Source organism: Lissotriton helveticus, chromosome 3_1 (genome assembly GCF_964261635.1).
Source record: "Lissotriton helveticus chromosome 3_1, aLisHel1.1, whole genome shotgun sequence".
NCBI lineage: Eukaryota > Metazoa > Chordata > Amphibia > Caudata > Salamandridae > Lissotriton > Lissotriton helveticus.
The window spans coordinates 369,061,747-369,082,104 of NC_136061.1; the positions used below are offsets into that span (position 1 = coordinate 369,061,747).

Sequence of the window (20,358 nt, forward strand, 5' to 3'; positions counted from 1 at the left end):
TGCAGAGGAGGGATGACTGGACCCCCTAAGATTCGATCAGTTTCGGCTTCCGTAGTGGTGTAATGAAGCTGAGCTTCACTGAAAGGGACAAATGTCGGTACTACTTCTGTGTCGCAATCCGGCAGTCCTTCTTTCACCCATTGGTCGTACGGGAGGGGGAGAGGCACCCTTTTACAATGGGTAGCATGTATCCAGTTCTTTCTCCCTTCGACTTTTACAGCAGTGCGGGTGGCCAGGAGAACCTGTCGGGGTGCGACCAGCGGGGCTCCAGACACTTAGGGGGTCATATCGGAAATCGGGACCACCCGCCATAAGGGCGGGGGTCCCGTGGGGGGTATTAGGATGTGCCCGCCACAGTGGCGGGCACATCCTGCATTTTTAGCATTGTGGCGGGCGGTGCTCTCAGCACGGCCCGCCACAATGCTAAAAATGCATTACAGCATTTGCATAAACAAAGCGTCAGGCACTGCGCGGTGCCTGCCGCTTTGTTTATGCAAATGAAGGGGGGTACCACAGGTACCCCCCTGTGTGCAACCCCCACCCCTCCTTCACTCTGGGGGCCCGCAGGGAGCCCCCAGAGTGAAGACCGCATGCCAAAAGGCATGTCTGAAAGCCTACCGCCACCATATTAAACCTCTTCCACCCCGGCCGCAAGGCGACCGGGGCAGAAAAGCGGCGGACGGTCTTTCCGTCCGCCGCGGTCCCCCCCGCCATATTAGAATTCTGGAGAGGATGTCGGGCGGATTGCCCCCGCCAGGCCGGCGGTGGCTACCGCCAGCCTGGCGGGGGCAATCCGCCTGACATCATAATGGGCCCCTTAGTACGCTTAAAATTTCGGATCATCACCCAGTCACCTGGTTGAATGGTGTGACCTGGGCCTTCGCTCTTGTCGGGGATAGCAGCGTGTACCTGATGATAAAGAGTACGAAAAGAATCGGTTAACTGGTACAGTCAATACTGGGAACTCAACATCAGACAATTTCTTTGGCCTTGGTAAGCACCATACATTAGCTGGTCTACCGAATACCAATTCGTAGGGAGATACTCCTATCCTTGAGTGGGCAGTCGTCCTTACTGACAAGAGAGCAAGGGGTAGGGCATCTACCCAGGTAACGCCTGTTTCCGCCACTATTTTGGCCAATTTTAATTTAAGTACTCCATTGTATTTCTCCACCAATCCGGCTGACTGGGGGTGATTAGCATCATGAAACTTTTGTCTGACACCAAGCCCGGAACACACAAACTGGACCGCATTGGCTGTAAAATGTTGGCCATTATCACTCCAAATCAAACGGGGCAACCCAAATCGGGGAAAGTATTCTTTCAACAAAACTTTGGCCATTGTAATAGCTGTGCAATCCTTGGTGGGGTAGGCCTCCACCCATCTGCTGAAGGCACAGACCACTACAAGGACATATTACAAATTCACACACCTGTCCATGTGGATATAATCCATCTGGATGGCCTCAAAAGGAAACGTAGGTGGGGAGAAGCCACCAGTGGGCGTAACTGTACCTTTTCCTGGATTGTGCATAAGGCAGATCATGCATGACTTAACCTCTCGGTCAGCATATAGGGGTATTTTTTCATCATACCATGTTGGCTCAAATAACTTGCATATTCCCTTTGTACTGATATGGGGAGGGCCAAGGGCCATAGTCACAACTGGGGGGACATGACTGTCTGGTAACATCCATTGCCTCCCTTCGGATATACGCACCCAACATCCCTCTATCTCTTGCTCTGCCAGATGTTCCTCCCATGTGTGCAGTTCTTTTGCAGTGGCATGAGATTGAATCTCGACCACACTCTGACTAGTATTTTCCAACATTCCTCCTTCCACCACCCATCTGGCTGGTCCTGTCACAAACATTCCATCTGATTTACTTAGAGCAGTCAGTCTTGCTGTTTGGTCTGCAAGGGCATTGCCTTCCTCTACATCATCAGTCACTTTCTGGTGGGCTTTACATTTAATCACTGCAACTTTTCTAGGTAATGTCAAGGCATCTAGAAGTCTGTGTATCAGGGGGCCATGCTGTATTCTGGTCCTATGTGAGGTGAGAAAATGTCTTTCTTTCCAGAGTCTACCAAAATTGTCAGCCACCCCAAAGGCGCACTGACTGTCCATGTAAATGTAAATGTAAATGTATTGCGTCTTATATAGCGCAACGTATCACCCGAAGGTATCAAGGCGCTTGCTTAGGGAACCCGTCCTGGTATTCCCCTGTGAGATACCCCGGCAGGGTATCCACAAGGTGAAAGCCAGGCATCCCGCCGCGAGGGGCCGTTGTGGAGATTAAGCAAGCTATTGCCCAGAGTCGCAGAGTGTGACCCCGTGAGTCAAGTAGGCACTGGAGCGAGAATTGTCGAGTCCGTGGAATTTTTGAGCCCGAGACCCGCTGAGGCGGGGAATCGAACCCTGGTCCACGGCCGATCTCAGCTTCCGGGTCTGCCGCCTCTAACCACTGAGCCACGCTTCTCCACAAATATAGATATTAACAGTCATGTTTTTACTGATTTCACAAGCTCGTGTCAAGGCCATTAATTCAGCCGCTTGGGCCGATGCCTGTGGAATTGGTGCTGTCTCAACTACTGTAACAAGAGTGGTGAGGGCATATGCAGCAAATGTAGTTCCATCTGATCTTTTAAGACATGAACCATCTATGTATAGTGTCAGCGTCTGTTAGCGGGGTGTCTTGTAGGTCCACACAACCCCGCTAACAGACGCTGACACTATACGTAATATGTAGTCATGAGGGTCAGAATTTTTCCCTTGTGTCTCAGTAGGGAGTAGTGCAGCTGGGTTTAGAATATTAAATTTCCTAATGTCAATGTGACTGGAAAAAAGAGTGAGCTCATAACCTGTAAGTCGTGCACTGGTAAGGTTTTCTGTCTTGGTGTTGTTGAGCAAGGTATCTACTGCATGTGGGACCATTAGGGTCAAGGGTGAAGACATAACAATACCGGCGCTCTGGCGGACCATACGTGCAGCAGCAGCAGTTGCGCGTAAACATCCAGGGAGGGCTCGGGCTACTGGGTCAAGTTTAGCCGAGAAATAAGCACAAGGGCGATGTTTGTCTCCAAAAATCTGAGTTAAGACCGCGCAAGCGCAGCCATGTGTTTCATGGACAAAAAGGAAAAATTGTTTGCCATAGTCTGGGGTGCTTAACACTGGAGCTGTACATAAGGCATCTTTGAATGTCTGAAAGGCAGCCACATGCTCAGTTGTCCATGGAAAAATTCTTTCTGGCATATCTTTAGTAGTGAGAGCTAAAAGAGGTTTGACAATGGCCGAGAAGTTAGGTTCCATTGTCTGCAATAGGAAGTGAGGCCTATAAAGGCACTTACTTGTTTCTGTGTCAAAGGGGGAGGCATGGAGGTAATAAGGGACACTCGGTCAGCGGTAAGTTGTCTTCCCTCCTTCGAGAGGAGGTGGCCGAGGTAGGTCACTTTCTCTCGTCAAAATTGCAATTTGTTCAAGGAAACCTTATGATTGTGGGAGGCAAGGTGGTGAAACAGACGTACTGTTGCTTGTTCACAAAGTGGAGCAAACGTGGCTGCAATTAAGAGGTCATCTACATATTGCAACAGAGTGGCTCCTGCTGGGAGCGTCAGGGAGTCCAACTGATTCTTGAGAGCCTGACTATAGATGCTGGGGCTTTCAGTAAAACCTTGGGGGCACGGCAGAACCGGAAATTCCACCCTCCAAGGGAGAAACCAAAGAGAGTTCTACTGTCCGGATGTATGGGAATGCTGAAAAACGCATTATTTAGGTCAATAACAGAAAAATGAGGGGCAGTCGCTGGGACCATGGTCAAGACGGCTGTGATATCAGGGACAACGGGATACTGTGAGACCGTAATTTTGTTGAGAGCCCGCAGATCGATGACAGACCAATACATTTTGGGGGGCGCGGGAGAGGGAACAATACATTTTTAAGAACTGGAATAATTGGGCTGTTACACTCATTACCACATGTCTCCTCAACTACTCCCGTCTTCATGAGATCTGATATTATAGATAATAGGGCAGCGTCACCTTCCTGGGGAAAGCGATACTGGCGAAGCCGGGGCAGTTGGGCACCTTGCTAGATACAGACAGTATGTGGAACAATGTCGAGAAGTCCTACATCAGTGTCAGAAGTGGCCCAAAGCGATGAGGGTAAGGCCTGCAGAACGGGAGGGAGGGGTCCAGAGAGGAACATAGTGGCGGAGGAATCTGGTGATATGGTAAGGGACATGCCATCAGGACTACAAGAAATGGTAGCATGTAAAGCCTTTAACAAATCCATACCCAGCAAATTTTCACTACATCCAGTCGTGAGAATCAAAGGAGCATCCATATGAGCTGGACCGAGATCCAGCGGGAGAGGTTTAGAGACGGGGTTGGTGACAGGGACCCCAGAAAAACCCACGGAGACATTGAGAGAGCCAGAAAGGGGTGCCTCCGGTATCAAGGTGTGTGCAACAGAGGATCTAGTAGCCCCAGTGTCTAGGAGAAACTTCTTTTTATCGCCTGCAACTGACATCCGGACATAAGGACCTTGCTGATCCACAAGAATCGGCACTCTTACATTACCCCTTTCCTGGCTTTCCTATGGCTGGTAGAAACCTGTCTCATCGGTCTCATCATAATCATCGTTAAAGTATGTCCTAGTGGCCTCATACCCGTTGTCAAATCTGTTAACTGTACCCTGGGGCGGACTCATACGGGGTCGAACATTAGGATCTGGTGCACACCTCTGCCTATCAGGTCCCATATTTCCTTCCCTTTGGGTTCGGACCTAGTTTTTCCTGACTGAATATTCTGGGCTAATACCGGGCATTCACTAACCCAGTGGCCATAAGCCTTACAGTAGACACACTGGTCTTTATCAACGGGACCTGACAAACTAATGGACTTCTGTAAAGGAGACTGAAGGGGGCGCTTGGGCAGCCTCTGGAACTGGTCCGAAGGCGGACCTTGGCCTCTAGCATTTTGTCCCTGGGGTGGATAAGCTTGTTGTAACAAAACTTTAGTTTTAAGGTCCTTGTTCTTCCTAACCTCTTTGTCTTTATCTTCAATCTCTCTATTCTCATGATATTGGGCCATGGCAAGGATGCCTGCCATAGTCTGAGCTGACCACGTACTCTCAACCTTCTTAAGGCGGGCCGAGAGATACGATTATAAATTAGATACAAAATTATCAATAAACACTGAGCCCGAGCCAGGGGCTCTAGCGTCCAATCCACTGTGACTGTTGTACTCAGTTTCGAAGCGGGTGAAAAAATCAGCAACAGACTCATCCTTACGTTGTTTACATGCATTTATCTTATCCCAATTAACAGCTATTTCGGGCAAAAGGGTCTTCATGAGTTGCAACAGATGGCCTGGGAGAGCCAGAATAGCTGGATCAGGCTTAGTCCCCCCCTCTCTGTCATTCTCCACCCTCTCAAAGTCGGTGCAGTCACCATGCAAAGCGGCGTTATGGTTGGCATGGCGTATTTTGTCCCATATGTCGGGTGGTACTACTGACCCGAATAATAAGTCAATATCCTCTAAGGTAAGGACACCAGAGGAAACAATCTAACCTTATTCCTGATAGTAAAGAGCCGGATTCTTACGGGGGTCTGGTAATTGGGATTTCAATTGAAGAACATCCGCTCTTTTCCATGGGACATGCACCCACATCCTACGCCAGTGGGCTGGGGCTGCTCCAACACCCTGGTTATTGGCAAGCACTGCAGGGATAAAGACAGGAGCTGTCTCTCTCATAGGCATAGCTTTGTCATTCAGAGATGGCGGAAAAACCGTTGTGTCTCTGAACGCAATCATGATAACAAGGGCTTCATGCACATCATCTCCCTGAACATGACCCTTGGCAATAGTTAGTTTTAAATCAATCAATCCCCTAGGAGTGTCTATGAACAATGCTTCGTATCTTTTCATTATAAGTGAGCACATGTACTCGGCCATGTCTGTTGTTTGTATGGCCGTCCATTGTCTAAACGTCAACCAGATATCTTTAACGCCATAAATATTACCAGTATTTACCCAAAATGCACATTGTTTTCGCATAGCGTCCCTTTCACTACCCCCAGCGAGTTCAGCAGACCTCAAAGACTCCTTTCTAGGGGTACCGAAGAATCCAAACAGGGTATTGGGCATAAGGGAGGACCATCTTGTTCGGTCCGAAGTGGCATAAGAGTCACCAACAGGGGTACCAATAGACTTATTATCAAGCAGACGGGAATGTATGGTCGGGGTTGGGTCAATAGGTGGGGCGGTATGAACTGTCGGAGGGAGGGGTGCGGGCAGGATGACGGGAGTCAAAGGATCGGGCAGTGGTACAATGGGTGGGGAAGCCTCAACCACCACTGGTGGGGGTGGAGCGTTAGGCACATTTTGAGGAAGAGCGGGATACATAGGAGCCGGAGCTTAGGCATTAGGTGGACTTTCAAGAATAGTATTCAACAACGAGTCCCCCTCTTCTCCTTCAACCTTAAGGTCCCTGGGAGAACGAGTGGGGTAACTTTTTGTCGACTTAGCCCTATGATGTCTATCTGCCATTTCAACCCCTTCCTGAACATTATTTTCTAAATGCGCTTTCGCATGATCAGCCATGGACATCCTCTCTGTCTTTTTGTTCAACGCTTGCTTTTTTCTCATTTTTTGATCTATTTCTTTCCTCCACAACACGGTGGCGTCAAACATGGCGGCTGCTCCTCCAGGCTTGAGAGGAGATCAAAGGAGTCAAACTGTGGCCACTGTAATTCAACATTGCTTCGTTTCGTATATTTTACCCAAAATGAAGAAAACATGATAGCAAATGGCCCATATTTAACATACATCTCATAACTTGGAGCTCTTTCTAGAGGAAGCAGGCAGGCTGCCTCCAGAAGGGAGTTCTCTGTACATACGCAACAACATAACTTTCGGAACTTACTATTGGCTGGCATATTTTTACTTCAGGCAGACAACAGTGGGAGAAAAACACTCACCTCACTGGCTTGGCTTTTGCAAAAGTCAATACAGACAGAAAACAGAGCACAAGTGTCGGATGATCAGTTCACCCTTACCCGAAAATGTTGTTCTCGTCTGCATGCGTAGGCACGAGTCCAGATCCAGACAGAGACCGCACTAAAGGGGGCACCAGCGAGACGCAGTCAGGTGGCCCAGACCGGATGAGGAAGACAGTGTGCAAGACTTCTGGTCTACCGGACTCAAAATGGTCCCTCGGTTAGGGTACCTCTGTGGGACTTCCACCACGGGCCCCCTCACAACCACCGGGCCAGACCTACGACTCCATGGTGTTCCTGTTCAGGCGCCATTTATAGAACCAAGAAAAGCCCACCTCAAGGAGGAGTGGGGACTTGGCGGTGCGGGAATCACCCGAGTCTACTCTTACCCTCCTTATATAATAAAGTGGACCCGGAAACCTTTGTCTGCAGAGAGAACCACCTTTATTACAATAGCCCGGGCTATGGAACAGAGTCCCAAGCTAGTCAGAGACAAAACTCAGGAGGCTGCTGCTTTACTCCACAGTGAACAAGCCTTATATACATTTTTATTCCACTCTTTTGGCATTCAGTCCATTGTTCAATCAGGGCGGTGTTTGTAGTTGATGACCTCATCAAGGCGGTGTTTGTAGTTGATGACCTGATCAAGACTCGGCATTCAGACCATTGTTCAATCAGCTTGATCAAGGCTTGGTCAGTCAGACCATTGTTCAATCAGCTTGATCAAGGCTCGATCAGTCAGACCATTGTCCAGATGACCTGATCACGGCATCAAGGATGTTTACCAAGCAGGGAGCAGAAGATGAAAAACAAGCTTGTCTACACAGGGCGTAGGTGTCTCATGGCTCTCTGTTGATGAATTGGTTAACTGCAAAGAACAGGGGGCTTGGGTATGTGATAGTTTTTTTAGCGTCAGCAGAAATGGAGGCTGTAGGCAGGGTTTTGTCACATGATGGCAAGAAATGGAGGAATGTAATGAAATTATTATGACCTAGTAAAAACGTATTTTCTTCACACTCATCAATACAGCACTATCATATGCACTCATACACCTATACACTCACACACTGCCACTCATCCATAGAGTTATTCACACATGTAGCCAGTCATGTAAAGAATCAATAACACGCCATTTACTCACCTATACAGTTATACATTCACTACCTAACCTATTCATACAGATACTAACATATACTTACACTTTTATACAATCACTGACACAAGCACACACTCATTTATACAGCCACTCTCACAACCACTCACTCTCACATATAGTCATTTATATACTCCAACACTCACATATACTGCCTTTCACATATGTAGTTACTCACACATATACCACTGAGACATCCATTCACTCACCAACACACCCATACACCCGCACACACTTTGTAACTTGATTATATATCTAGACTCCAGGGTACGTAGGTGGTTCACCCTGTCTCCACCTCTTTCACCTCTCCCTACTTGTTCTAAGCAGAAATATTTTAACAGATCACTGTCACTATAATGATGGGATTCAAAGTGACGGGCGACAGGATACGTTTGGTCTTTATTCCTGATCGCCCGGAGGTGCTCTAAGATTCTTTTTTTGGTGGGATCTGTTAATATATTTTAGATCAAGTAGAGAGAGGTGAAAGAGGTGGAGACAGAATGAAACGCCTACGTACCCTGGAGTCTAGATATATATATCAAGTTACAAAGTAAGGCTCCAGGGGGGTTGAACAACGAGGAAGAAATGTGGGTCCATATAGGCTAGTGTTTTCATGATCTGGAGTTAATTAATGGTACACAATTGGATATAATATTTACCAAGTTTTGATGAATTTGATGTATGTGCTACCCTACTGTAAATAATTTTGGAAGTTATAATTTGGTATAAGCATTGTATATAAAGATTTATGAGGGGCAACAGATGGATACACAGTGCCCATTCAGGGCAGAATAAGTTTATGTAATTAAGTGTCCAATATGGACAGGTTGTGATTAAGCCCATTCAGGGCAAAATGAAGTTGAAATACTTTCGTTATTTTTTGCTAGTAATTGTAGCATACAAGCAATGCACCAATTGAGATGCGTAAAATGTAATATTTGGGTCAAAATGAACTAAGAATGCCTATCGGTATCTCTGTAAATAAGTAAATATGTTGTTGCAAATAGTGAAAAACACAATGAGATTGGGAATCCAATATGTCTGCCCCATTAGAGGAAATCTATGAACAATGTGAGGACCTCTTTCTATGTCACAGTTTTTGGTAACTTGATTGAAAAGTGTAACTTTATTTAAACGCATGTAATGCAATGTGAAACTAACACTGAGAAAGGCGGAAACGCCGATACACGTTTGTCAGTATGACACCCGATTAAATTAAAAATTATAAATATATATTGGATCCAGAGTGCACTTGATTTAAAGCAACTTCGCTATGGGAGAGTTGTGGTGAATGTATATATATATATATATATATATATATATATATATATATATATATATCTATCAGAATCAGGCGCGCAACGCTCATTGGGCTCAAAGGGCTTCAGCCCCCCGTCATGTGTGTCAGCCTGGGCTGAGACAGCTTCTCGGGCACACATATAGTTTTTGAGCTGCTATAGGCTAAGGGATTCGACAGATTGGACCTTATCGGAATTACCCAGATAAAAGATGTGTGGGGAAAGACTCTGTGCACACATTTGAATCCTTCGTGAAGCAGTATAGTTTGCATGAAAACGAATACTACCGATATCTGCAGGTGAGACATGCCCTCACCACTCATGTCCCTAAGGACACAGAGCTCCCGGAGGAGTCTCCTCTTGAGGACCGTGTACTAGTACTACTTGAACTGTATTATTGATATGTATTGTGATATATATGTATATGAGTGGCTTTGCCCCCTCCTATTTGTACTGTTAGCGTTACTGACTTACCTGTTTGACTATAATCCCTCACCCCCCTTCTTTGTAAAGCGCTCTGATATCTGCAAAGATCTTGTCCGCGCTATATAAAACTTTCAAAATAAATAAATAAATAAATAGGCTGGCTGGTCTGGCATCCGTCTTATTGCAGCCGCACCCGAGTACTTCAAAGGTCTTTAAAAGACCATTTACTTGTTAACGGGGCTTTGTTGTGCTTTCACCCCTTCTTAGAGCCCCTGCTTCTTCACTCTGCCGATGGTGCACAGACAGAATATTGAGTTTAAAATGTCGACATACACAAATATCGAGTTGGAAATATCGTGATGCAGAAATATCAACAGCAAGAATATCATGGTCAAGAATATCGACTTGGAGGTAAGAAATATAATTTTTAAAAATATCAAAGTCATTAATATTGTTTGCAAAAATATAATTGTTTAAAATATCAATGTTTTAATGAGTGTTATGTATTTTAGTATGTATTTTAAAAGTCTGTGAACTATTTTTTGTATAAGTATTGCTTTTGTTTTTTAATATATGTGTTACATTTTTAGTAGTTATTAATTTTATTTTAATTAAACTTATGTTGTTTAGTTCTGTAGCTGGTTGTGGGTTTATAGGGGAATAGGGTGGGAAGTAATTTAATTATAATAAATTAATTATCATTTTTTATTTATTAATACTTATTTAATTAACATGTTATAGTGTTAATTGTGGGAATTATTTTATTATTAATTAATTATGAATTGGTTGTTAATTATTATTAATTAGTTAATTGGTAATTAATTGTGTTATTTTTTTAGGAGTGTGTGGTGGGAATAGGGTGGGAAGTAATTTATTTATAATTAATTAATAATTACCTGTTAATTAATGTTAATTAATTAATAATTAAAATGTAAATATGGTAATTGTGTAATTAATTTAAAATGTGAGTTGCGGGGTTTATAGTGGTAAAGGGTGGGAAGTGAATTATTTTAAATCAATTAATATGTCGTTTTTAATTGATATTACTTAATTAATGTAAAATTAGTAATGGAAATTGTGTAATGATTTTTAGTTGTGGGTTGTGGTGTTTATCGGGGTAGAGGGTGGAAGGTAATTTATGTTTAATTAATTAATAATCAGTAGATCATTAATATTATTTCAACAATTCATAAATATTTATGGCAATTCTTTATTTTTATTTTGTGTTTTGGTTTTATAGGGGTAACTTTTGGGGAGTAAATTCATTTTTTCCTGTTTTAATTTGTTTTTTAATTAATAATAGCTCTTTAATTGAAAATGAATTATGTCAATTATGGAGGTACATTTTTTTATTTACATGTGTGTAGTGAATTGTGTGGTGCTATAGGGCAGAATATAAAAAAGATTGCATTTATGTAATAATTAATGTTTTTGATCATAAATAATTTCTATTAAAAATAGTTATTTGCAAATTATTTTTTTATTAAAAAAAATTCTTTCTAGGTATTTGTTAGATCTTTCTAACATTATAATATGTTTCTATCTTTTGTAAAAAAATATATGTTTTCTTTTTTGTAATAATCTTTTGTGTTGTATTTGATATTTTGTTTGTTTTTCATTTTGAACTGACTCCAATGGCAATATAAATTTTTACCCCTCTGCTATCCAACACTTTCCCTACTGTTGCACTCACTGGAGTGGGAATAGTATTTTTTACCCCTCCGCCATTCAACACTTTCCCTACTGTTGCACTCCCTAGCGTGGAAATTTTAATTTTTTCTCCTCCGCTTTTCAACACTTTCCCTACAGTTGCACTCACTGGAGTGGGAATAGTCATTTTTACCCCTCCGCTATCCAACATTTTCTCTACAGTTGCACTCAATGGAGTGGGAATATTAAGTTTACCACTCCACTATCCAACCTTTTCCCTACTGTTGCACTCACTGGAGTGGGAAGTAAGTTTTACTCCTCCACTATCCAACACTTTCCCTACTGTTGCACTCTCTGGAGTGGGAATAGTAATTGTGACTCCTCCGCTATCCAACACTTTCCCTAATGTTGCACTCACTGGAGTGGGAATAGTAATTTTTACCCCTCCGCTATCCAAAACTTTCTTTACCCCGCCGCTATCCAACACTTTCCCTACTGTTGCACTCACTCGAGTGGGAATAGTAATTTTTACTCCTCCGCTATCCAACACTTTCCCTAATGTTTCACTCACTGGAGTGGGAATAGTATTTTTTTCTCCGTTCCCTATCCAACATTTTCTCTACTGTTGCAATCACTGGAGTGGGAATAGTTATGTTTACCCCTTTGCTATCCAACACTTTCCCTACTGTTGCACTCAATGGAGTGCGAAATGTAAGTTTAAAGACTATTAAATATTTTAATTTATAATATAATGCTATTTTTTATTAGATTTTATTTTATAGCTGTATGTATATATATATTTATTTGTACATTTTATACATTTATAAAATGTTAAAATACATTTTAATTAATAGTTTAATTTTTTTTAAGTCAATATGTATATATACATATATTTTTTTTTATATATGTATGTTTAATTTTTAATTAAATGTATTTCTTATATTTGTAAAAATGGTTATTAAATCCACATTTTTAAAGTTAATTGTAATTAATATATTTAACATGAATTTTTTATATCGAAAAAAATTTGATATTTTGAAAATCTATATTTTTTACATCAATATTTGTTTTCTCTATATTTTTATACTAACCATTATAAAAATTGAATGTCGATATTTTTTCCATGGATATTTATGCCTCGATATTTGTGTATGGGGATATTATGGGCGTTGATATTCTATCAGTGAACTGCGCCTCTGACAAGAGTTTAAAAGTTTGGTTGTCTCTATATATTAGTGCGTGTGTACGTTTGTCTTGTGTAAGTGTGGCTATTTTCTTTAGGTATTCTTATTATAGAACAAATCATTGTGGATACCTCTTGTTCGCATACACGTGCCCAGAGCATACGCTATTTCTTCAATCAGGCAACGCAGAAGGCACATGTCGTAGGACCAACGGAGCTCCTACACTACGGGAAGAGAGTCGCAGCCATGTTGAGATCAGGCACAACTTCATCCAAATATGTTAATATTCTCATTACCCATATTATGGACAACATAAAAAGGCAGTTTTATTACAGATAACTACTTTATAAGGCATTTGTGACGTACACTTAACTAATAGTCGGTTAAGCATACGTTTAGCCTTCCGAGCTCGTTGAATGGCGCAGACGCGTACGGGATCCGGATGCTGGCTGCATGCGCAGGCGGCCTGCGCGCGGTGGAATCGCCTCAGTGCGCAGGGGCGGCGGGTCCCGGATTGTAGACTCAGACGCGCACGCGCAGTGCCCCGGATGGTGGTCGGCTCACGCAGCCCCCTCAGGCAGACACAGAGCAGAGCCGGTGCGAGAGAAGATGGCGGCGACCGAGGCCAGGCTCCCGTAAAGGTGGCGAGGAGAGGGGAGGAATCCCGGATAGGCTCCGAGAGTGAGTTCGGTGTTAAAAAGATGTGGGCAGTGTTGGGTTAGGAACAATGATGGATGGTGCAAAGAGACAAGTGAAAGGCTTCGGCCAATGTTTGGTGGGGTGGGGGCAGGGATGAGGTTTTTCAATTATAGGTCAATAAGGGGGGGAGCGCTTTATCAAACGATAGAATTGGAAGCAAGAATGGGATTGAGAGGAGGAATTGGGGTAAAGATTGTAGTAGGGTGAAAACAGAGGAAGAGATAGGTGTTAGGATAATGTTCCGCCTGCATCATATGGATGCCTGGGCGGCTTAGGGATCAGATAGGAATGAGTCTGAGGTCGAGGTTTCTGGCAGAATGGAGGATTCAGGGATGAAGATTGTGTCATCAAAGAGTAGACTGATGGCGTGGGTTAGTGCAGGGTGCAATAGGAAGAAAGGCATAGGACGTGGTTAGGCATCGTTGTGGAATGGGCGCATAATGGTGGAGGGGTTGAGGTGCAGTGGTGCGAGATGAATTAGGATCAGGCAGTTACATTGATAACTATATAAAGTTGGATAGTGTTACGGGGAAACTGGTTAAAGCTGTGGGGATACGCACTGTATGTCGGTGAAGTATGGGCTTGGGGCAGAACTTGAAGTGGTGCATGTAGGAATGAGATTTCAAGATGGGCCATGGAGGGCGGCGCTGTAAATATTGAAATAGGGTTAAGGATAGAAAACTGTTTTGGTGAGGTGAAGCCAGGGTAAATTGGTGTTGGGGCATAAGAATGAGGTGGTGGCAATGTTGAAAGGTCAAACATGAGGTGGTCGGGTGTATTAAGAATTCCGTGGATGTGGGGAATAGCTGGGATATATATGGTCATGGGCAAGTGCGAGCAGAGAGGCTTGATGCTGAACACGACTGACGCAGGTAATGATGGGTTTTGTGGCCAGAATAAGTTGGAACGGTCGAGACAGTTCGGTGAAAGGGAGTCCGCTTTAACGTATTTAAGCATTTTGGATGGAGGTGGAAGAAAAGTGTTGGTCTTGGATCTAGGTTGTGAGAGAAAATTGAGATGGGCTTAGGAAGGAATTGTAAATAATGGGACAATAGTGGTTACAGAATCAAGAAGGTACAAGCAGATAAAAAGTGGGCAGTCAATGGTAAGTAGAAATAAAGAAGTGAATACCATGTTCACCCAGTTGTAGACACTATGTTTGAGTAAATGGTGCTGCAAGAAGTATTTCACATCATGGGCTGCTTTTCACTCTCACAATGATGTATTCCTCTGTGCTGTTCTGAGTCGAATACCTTTCAGATCCTGGCCACGGCATATAACTTAAGCACTTAGGTTGTCTTCTATTAATCTCCATGTTTGGCTGATTTGTTTTAGCCTATTTTGTGGAGTCCCGGCGTTTTATGTTTACAGTGGTGCATTTGCTATCCTGTCTTGTCACTTACTGCCAATGGGAGCCGGTGTATTGGTTTTCTTTTAAGGTTATGTTTCACACTTAACACTTGGACTTTATAGTGAAACTAAAAGAAAATAGCATTTTGAACATCAGAGTAGGGTTGGAGTGTTCTTTATGGATATGGAGATAGTGTTCCTGTTCTTGGGTGCAAAAGATGGAGAATGGCTGTTTTTTTCAATTTTTACCTATTTGCCTCCATTTTTATTGTGTTCTGGATGAATGTGTGCAGAATACCAAACGAGGTTATGGCTTTGTAAATGATACAGTTTATTTTGAAGATGGTATGGACCGGCAAGAGAAGCAAGTGGAGTTCTATCATCATGTTCGTGATGTGGTCATATTTTTTTAAACCACGAAGGAGATGTGCTGCTGTGTCTAGAATTCCCTTGACCAGCTCTAGTGCGGAGTGTTAAGAGGCCGTAGGGCATTGCCATCATTCAGCAGTGATAGTATGATAGCTTGAACATCAGTTCCCAAGTCACTTTGTGGGTGATACAGTTTCACTTTGTTTAGCAGGAGCTGGTACACATCCATCTCATTTTTGTTTTTACTATACAGTGTATTCCACGAGAACGATGCTTGTGTTCAGGTGACGTGGCTTTGGGTGAACATTTGGGTTTGAAGCAGTCGTGTGTGTAAAATAAATACCATTATTCTCAATGTTAAGGTTCACTCTTTTTATTTACCGAAGGTTTTATATGCAAACGATATTCCTGCATCCATCAAGTTATTTCAGCTTTCACTGGTGGTTGCATGGATCTGCATGTAGGGTTCGACTGCAGGTGCAACTGTAGCTTCACGAGACAACCTCATCCTCCTATCTTGTGGTGTCCAATATGGTTAAGACAGACAGTAAGTTTCGACTTAGTGCCTCCTTTGTGAGAGTGGGATATTTGTTAGACATGCTACCACCATCATTGACGGTGAGTGGGTGCCATTTGTAAGGCATGGCAAAACAAGTGCTAGCTTGTAGATGTAACTGTAGGAACTTTTTGGGATGTGGATGACCAGCAAGAGTGCAGAGAAGCTATGCTTTAATGCAATAAAGAACCTAACCACCACTCTTTTGGACCTTAATGTTCGGGGGCAGTTACAAACTGGATGAAGCATGGTGGTATTCAAAAAAATGACACCAGCGTATTTCTACCAAAACGTTTAGGAATCTGTTAATTTTGCACCAAGCAGTTTAATTCAAACTTTGTTAAATGTGCTAGTTCCAAATGCAAGTACGTATTTGAATCATTAGAGTGCAAATTTGTCTACAGTCACTTAACTTCAGACTAATTGAGGTGATGTGCTTTTATCACTTGCTTTGAAAAACTTGTAAAAGGGCTTTGAGAAATATTGTGTTCCAGCTTAAGTCAGCTTTGTGCTTGCTTGGTTGGACATTTCACGTTTTACATGCAAATAATAAGTCTCAATTCTCAGTGACCAAGATCCAGTTAGCTCCAGCATCACACACAACTGCAGCCGAATACCATGAGTTTTTTTTTATCAGATAATACATTTTGTAATGCAGTGTTAGAAGCTGGTGCTCTGCACTACAGATTTGACTTGAGAGGCTGTGTGTTTGATTGTTGCTTTTACCTCGGTTTCTCTGGTTCAGTCAACTTACCTGTAGATATGATGGTGATAATGGAAGCATAAAGATACTGAGTAGCAAATCTCTAAGGCACACTTTGTAATAATTTGTTTTAGTAATGCACAAATAAGGTTGATTATGCGAGAGAGCATTTTGCAAAATGTCAACACTATGGGGCCGATTCAGAACTTGGCCGGAAGGGCACCAAATCGGGTTTGGCATAATCTGATCCGAATCGGAGGATGGATTTCTGTCAGTCGTACACGGGTCCAGACATCGAAGTACGATGCGAACAAGCGCAAATTCTCTGTCCAAATCGTTTCCGGGTCCGAACCGCTCCGTACGACTCGGTCACAGGCAAACCGCGGCGTGCAATCGAGACGTTTCATGCCCAAGCTACTACGATGCACAAATCGGACAGCCTGTTCGAGTCGGAGCGTCCGGCTTACAATAGCTCCAGGCGCCGGACTTCGGGGGTCCGCGTCGGACCCCCTGTTACCCGCAGCCTTACGAATCGGACACAGGGGGAGACCCCTGGGTCTCCCCAACACAGGCAGGTACAGTGCGACTGGCAACGACGCGTACCCAGTGTAGGGGGCGCACTTGTCTGCGACGTACCCAATCAGTCAATGGGAGCCGATGTACGCATTGTACGACCGGCTCCCATTGACTTCTATTGGAGTCCGACGTAACAGAGTCCGGCATATGCATCGTACTCGCACGGTCGGACTGCAGGAGTCTGGATCGGTCAGAAATCACCCCGGATTCGGCTCGGTCGGAGTGCTTTCCGACCCAGATCGGAATCGGCCCCTATGTTGTAACTATTGCTTTGTAGAATAATTCCAATATTGGAGCATTTGTAAGATCAGCAATTAGGAGGGGATGGGAAAATGTTTTAAACATCGGAAATAAGGGTTCAGTAGTTTTATATGCCAGATCTTTGTTGTTGCTGAAATCTGCGAAGGTAGTATAATCTGTCCTTGTTGATTCTGTGTAAGATATGCTTTGAAGTATGTGGTCATTGACTATAACGAGCAGCCCGGAGGAATTGAATCATGTTGTGTGGGTTGTCATTGGAGGTGAGCTCAGTGTGATTTACAAAACGTCATTGTCTTGGATTAAAAAGTTGTTGGAAACCTTCATGTATAAGAGAACACTTTTCTAACCTCTTTAAGATTCATCATTCATTGTTAAACTCCTCCACAGGTCTTGTTAATCCCTATAGTCTAGTGCTAACCTATTTCGACAGACATATTGGTGTTTGAGCAGTATCATTCAACTCACAGGATGTTCTCATTCATGGCAGGAAAGCCAATACATTGTAAATGTCCAGATAGTACTTTTGAATCTCTCATTTTCACAACTCCTTGCTTGAGTGATCAGCACCGTTAAGTGTGTCTTTCTATGAAAGCTATTCACGGTCTTCTGCAGTTACGTACACGTCAGTGTTTGTGGCTTGTGTGTGTGTGCACAGAAGACTTGGAGTATGTGTCCCACATGCAATGAAATTTGTTTAAGACCATTTGAGTATAAAAGTTGATTAAACTGTTTTTAGTACACAGTAAATCCAATCCACGAAACATATAGCCAAGTTAAACAAGCATTGGCATAGCCAATAGGTCTCGCCTTTGGGACCTTATAAGTGTTTAGCCATGCAACACTTGATGTTGTTGCACCAAGGATATTGAGCTGGATAACTAAACACTTATAAGGTCCCAAAGGCGAGACCTATTGGCTATGCCAATGCGTGGTTTATTTGGGACTGGGAGGAGAAGCAAAGCTATGTATGGGTTCCTCATTAATTCTCTTCCTCCTGCGTAGTACTTGAAAGTAAGGGAACATGATTTGGGGGCTACACATAACATAATATTTTTATGGGTAAAAGTGAATTACGGGTCTGTTTTTTACTTGGGGTTTCTGAGTGACGTCATAGAGAACTCAAGCTTCGCTCTTGTGGTCTATGTGATGTCACTCAGAACACCAATGTGAAAAACATACCTGTAATTCACAGTTGCCTATCTATAATTCTAAATGTTTCAATAAAGCTAGTACACTCCTCTCAGTTCGGCACCTAGAGACCATTTATTTTGCAGAGTATGCCATGCAAACAAACAAATAAATAAACACCGCGAGCACTGTGTGGTATTATGTAGGTTCTATTCGCATAGGTTGGCCAGCATGTGCCCCCACATAGATCAGACATCAAAGACGGGGGCTCCCTCAGCCCGGGACCCATGTGGAGCACTTAAGAAATCTAGATCAGTGCGGACTGCAAAGGAGCAATGGGCGTAGATGGCAGCAAAGTTCGACGTCCCAGAGGGAGCCCAGCAGCCGAAGAGATGGCATGCTTCTGTAGAAGCATCTTCCCTGGACTGGAGATCATGATAGGAGCCGAAGGAGGGGAGAGCCTACTCAAGGGAGAATGTACGGAAACGCTGTTTTCCTCTGGTAATGGCCTAGAATGCACCACATATGTATGGTAGACAGTAAATCAATCCCAGAATGCCTCTGTCAGGTGCCATTGAGACGTAATGGTGGGAAAGGAAGGATGATACCGGTGAGCAGCCAGGGTCTATGGGGTGAACAGCAGGCAGGGGAAACGCACTGACATTACTGTACTTTGTCAGACGTTTACGTGCATGTATATCCATTAATTGCATGCGATGCTATCAGCCCGTTCTACCACTTTTCTGATGAGCCATGGGGCCGCTTTCCAGCAAATTTCAAAGACAAGGAAGTCGGGTGGCAAATACAGACAAGCGCAGCACTTGTGCTTTGGCTTTAGATGTTTACAGCCAAAGCACGAGTGCCGCGAATGAAAGCAAAGAGAGAGTGAGTGAAGCGGGGAATTAAAAAAAAAAAAACTCATCCGCGCTCTGCTTAATGACTGTTTTGAAGCATGCTAGTGACGGCATCCGCCTTGCGGGGCGCGTAACAGCCAATTAGCACGTGCGCCGCTGCTCTCCCGCAAGGTGAATGCCGCCACAAGCACAAGTGTGTGCTTTGAAAATGAGCAGAGCGACAGTTAAAGGCACTCCTAAGCAGCGCATACACGCTGCGTAGGCGAGACTTAAAAACGAAAAATCTTACATTTCATTCGTATAATACACAAAGAGGTAAATCATAGCTTTGATTTTCAGGCATGTGCCTTTCTAATAAGTACTTAAACTTAACACGAGGCCTTTTCTCGAATCAGGTAAAATCCATATATTCGTTTTTAACATAGTTTGTTTTGGTCAACTTAACAAGGTATTTTCACCTGTTTCAATTACTTCAGCCCAGTCCCTTCAAAATGTTTCTTTAGGGATACCCTTCTGTTGACCCTGGGAGTTGCCCAATTTTCATGTACAGCAAGATCAGCCACAAATTATCTGCAAGTGGGTTGAAATATGATGCAAAATTAACGGAAGGCACCAGAAGCTAGTGGTAGAAACTGATCTGCAAAGTATGAATTTCATTATGGGATTATTTATTGCCTATGCACATCATTTTCATTTAACTTTGTGTAAAACATTCTATAATATTTACAGTCTGATCCCATATTTGCCACAAAAAACGCAAATGCCACTATCAGGGCAGCATCCATGTGATTTATGTCATAACAGAAACCAGTTTGCTCTGATCTCAAAACTTCCCTATCATTTGTGGAGTAACCGGGGCTCCATACTGTGTCCTGGGGCTGCTTGTTGTTTTAGTAACAGATAGCAACATCAAGATACCCCAATATGCCGATGATGCATAAATCTGCTTGAAAGTGTCTCCTGCTTCAGGCATCCCACTCCTCAAGCACTGCTTGCACATCATCCATAATTGGATGTTCATAGTTTACTAAAAGGTCAATCCAACCAAGACAGAAATCTTATTTGCCAACAATTTTAAACGAGATACAGTGCAAACCTGGCTCAATGACATGAATCATGATGGCTTCTAACACCAGCTTTAACTGAATGCTAA

The 20,358-nt window shown here is 43.4% G+C and overlaps 1 protein-coding gene across 1 annotated transcript in view; it reads left to right on the plus strand.

The window, feature by feature from the left end:
* The first annotated feature begins 13,220 nt into the window (after positions 1 to 13,220).
* FAM222B (family with sequence similarity 222 member B) overlaps positions 13,221 to 20,358 on the plus strand; it is a 240,986-nt gene continuing 233,848 nt past the window's right edge. The window contains exon 1 of the mRNA XM_078680091.1: positions 13,221 to 13,390. The gene's annotated coding sequence lies outside the window, so the exon portion shown is untranslated. The remainder of the gene's footprint in view (positions 13,391 to 20,358) is intronic.